This window comes from Camelus ferus, chromosome 1, assembly GCF_009834535.1.
Source record: "Camelus ferus isolate YT-003-E chromosome 1, BCGSAC_Cfer_1.0, whole genome shotgun sequence".
Taxonomy (NCBI): Eukaryota; Metazoa; Chordata; class Mammalia; order Artiodactyla; family Camelidae; genus Camelus; species Camelus ferus.
In genome coordinates, this window is record NC_045696.1 from 13,822,999 (window position 1) to 13,826,575 (window position 3,577).

The window sequence follows — 3,577 nt, forward strand, 5'->3', positions numbered from 1 at the left end:
TTCAAAAATTAATAATATCTCCTGAAGATCATTCCTTGTCAATATGCATGGACCGCACACATTCTCAATATGGAAGTCTGTTACTTTATATTATAGATGTACTATAAATTAATTAGTTGATCTGTTTATTCTTCTATGGATCAAAAGGTTGAAAAATTATCTTTCCTAGTTCATGGTGTATTATTATCATTGGTCTTTGCAAAACCTTCCCTAGTAGAGGTTGATTTATCATCCTTCCATCCTGATTTCTGTGAATGTACTGGGCTAGTATTGCTGGATATTTTCTGTCATGGGGCGGGTAATGATCCTTCCAGGACATTTAGAAATGAGAACAGTGCGCACGTAAATCAATATCCCATGACCTTTCTCTCTCTCTATTTTTGGCACCAAAAATTCTGCTCTAAGTTGTCATTTTCCTACACATGGACAGAACCATTTTCTTATTCCCCTGATGTTTCTCAGAGTTTCTGCATAACTTGCTCAGTGGCATCCCCATCTCTTTCTTTTCTCAGTTATATCCCCATGGATGGCTTTGAGAGAGTTATCGTCACATCCTACTTATCCATCTTCTCTCATCTTGCTATCTTAATTCCACTATTAATGATGCATCTGCTGACATCATTTACCTTAAAGGCATTGTTGAATGAAGATCCTTAAAATGTATTCTGTGAATATGTTCACATATTCATCAGTGGTAATAATGACAATAATAATAGTAAAAATAATAGTAGCTGGGGAAGGGTATAGCTCAGTGGTAGAGTGCATACTTAGCATGCACTGAGTTTCTGGGTTCGGTCCCTAGTGCCCCCATTAAAAAAATCAATAAATAAAGCTAATTACCTCCCTCCAAAAAAACAGACAAACTAAAAAAAAAAAAAAAAAAGACAAACTAAAAAAAAAAAAAACAATAATAGTAAGCTACTTCATGTCTACTCTTTAAGACACGTGTATTGACTCATTAAGTCTTTTTAACCACTCAATGAAGTGAACATTATTGTAATCTTCATTGTTCCATAAAGACATTGACCACAAAGAGACTAAATAAACTATCCATGGCCACATCGTGGAAGGACTACAGTCTCAGCCCAGCCAGTTCCGTTCCAGGGGCTGTGCTGTAACCACTGCCCTGCACTGCACCAACGTGTGGGAGCCCTGATCCAAACGATCCACATTTTCTAAATTTTAACAGCTAACGTCAAATTGCCCTTAAAATCACTTTCTATAAATTTAACTCCCAGCAGAGCCTAACAGCGAGTGGTACTTTTAGTCTTTATTTTTGTCTATCTGATTAAGAAAAAAAAAATCTCAAGATTTAAAATTTGTATATCTACTGGCAAATCTTCAGCTAGACAAATACATTGAATTCTTCAGAGTATTAGCCTGAATTGTTGAATGTTGGACTTGAAAGAGAATATAGAGATGTACTCTAGGCTTTTATTTTATTAATGAGAAACCTGAGTATCTGAGAGATTATATGACTTCCACCAATTCCCACAGAGTTGATTATAAGATTTGAGGGAAGCTCAGATGTTCTGTCTCTCTTTTTTGTGCTATTTTTGCCAATCCAAACTGCCTCCTTTAGTAACTTCCCTTGGTAATCACGCTTACTTATAGGATCCCATGTTAATTACCATAAAGCTGTACCAAGACACTGCCCTGGGCTTCCAATACTTTACTCAAGCACAAAGAAGGCATCTGGAAGGCAGGTTCTAGGATAATTGTACTGTTTTCTAACCCTTAGTACAATCTTCACAGAGAACAAAACACTAAGAGAATGGAGAATGAAGGTCAACCCTATCTGTAGAATCGGCCCACGTTCCCGGCTATCCCTTGAAGGTGTTTAACACTTGTTTATGCTACGAGTTCCATGATTACAAAATCAGCCATACGTCATCCACAGCATTAACGACAGAGAAAACAAGTGGAATTGTGGAACTGGAATGGATGGCAGAATTCATTTAGATTTAGGCTGATAACTCCATATGCCAGATAAGTGTTTCAGGTCTAGAGATGCCAAATGACTTGTCAAAACTAACACTGCTAGTTACTATCAGACCACAATCGGAATTTGTTTTCTATTTACAGATTTCCGTCCAACTAAAATTAATCCCCCCAACTCACTCAACAAAATGTTTATTAAAGTAGTACTGATTGCCAAACACTAACCTGGGCACTGAAGATCTGATGGCAATGAATCCACTCAACTCACTCAGATATGGAAAATGTCTCTGTGGCACTGCCTGTTTGATCAGGTAAGGGGATGTGGGAAATAACTTTCATACAGCTCTTGGTGCTTACTTCCACCTTGCAAGGGTTCCATTAAGGTAACACTCTGGGCTTCCATCTGCCCATCAGGCAGGTAAAGGGAGTTTTTGGTTTTTGTTTTTGTTTTTGTTTTTGTTTTTGTTTTGGTTTTTGTTTTTTTCAATCTGATTGGTGTGTTTGGATAGGAATTGAGCATGTCTTATTCAGTACCTTCTCTCCTTCTTGTCAGAAAACTTCAGTTCTGCCCTGCTCCTCTCCTAAGTATGATGAAACCACTGGTCCCATCATGGTTTAATTCTGGGGTTAATATCAGGATTGCCACTTGCCTTCAGATAGAAGCCCCTTCTCTGCAAGTGATTATTTTAGTAGTAAAAGTGGCAGTTTACTCTCATTTGCTGACCTTTTTATCTAATTTTTCTATTGGTTCAGAAGTTGCAGAGGAATGGGGATGCTATATTTTGGACCACCATTAAAACCTAACAAATCAATTCAGATCAACTTCTGTGACAGCAAAAATCTAAGGTCCTATCCAGACACGTAGGAGGAACTCAGAAGATAAAAAAGTTACACTAAAGAACTAATTTTAGGTCATTTGGTTGCTGCCTATGTTTTGTTTGCTTTTAATAATGGGCCAGTCTTGCTTTAGAATCGATGCCCTTTTACATTAAACTAGTATTATGAGTCATTATAGAGGGATTTTGTTTTTTTTAAATAGTGTTTGCCTATCTTGAAACTCACCCAACAGCTTCTTGGCTGATACAGGTGTGGGGTGGTCTTCCACAGCATGAGACTCTGCAGCAGACTTAAAGCAAAGGCCTAAAGTATTTTTTTATTTAAGGAAAAAAGACACAAAATCTTTTGCCAGACATACAATATTATATGCACTTAATGATTTTATAGATGGAAGCTAAAATGACAAACATAGAGCATAGACAAGAAGTTCACACAGACAGGCACAGAATCAGTCTGTGATGGTTACTAAGCTATTGGCTCTGAATTTTAAAACTATCATTCTATTTATATGTAGTAGAGTGTATCTGTTAATCCCAGACTCCTAATTTATCCCTCCCCCACTTTCGCCTTTGGTAACCATAGTTAGTTTTCTGTCAGTGAGTCTATTTGTGGTTTATAAATAAAATTTGTATCTTTTTTTTAGATCCCACCTATAGGTAATATCATATGATATTTATCTTTCTCTGACTTCACTTAATATGATAATCTCTAGGTTCATCCATGTTGCTGCAAATGGCATTATTTCATTCTTTTTATGGCTGAGTAAAATTCCATTGTATATAACCACATCTTCTCTATC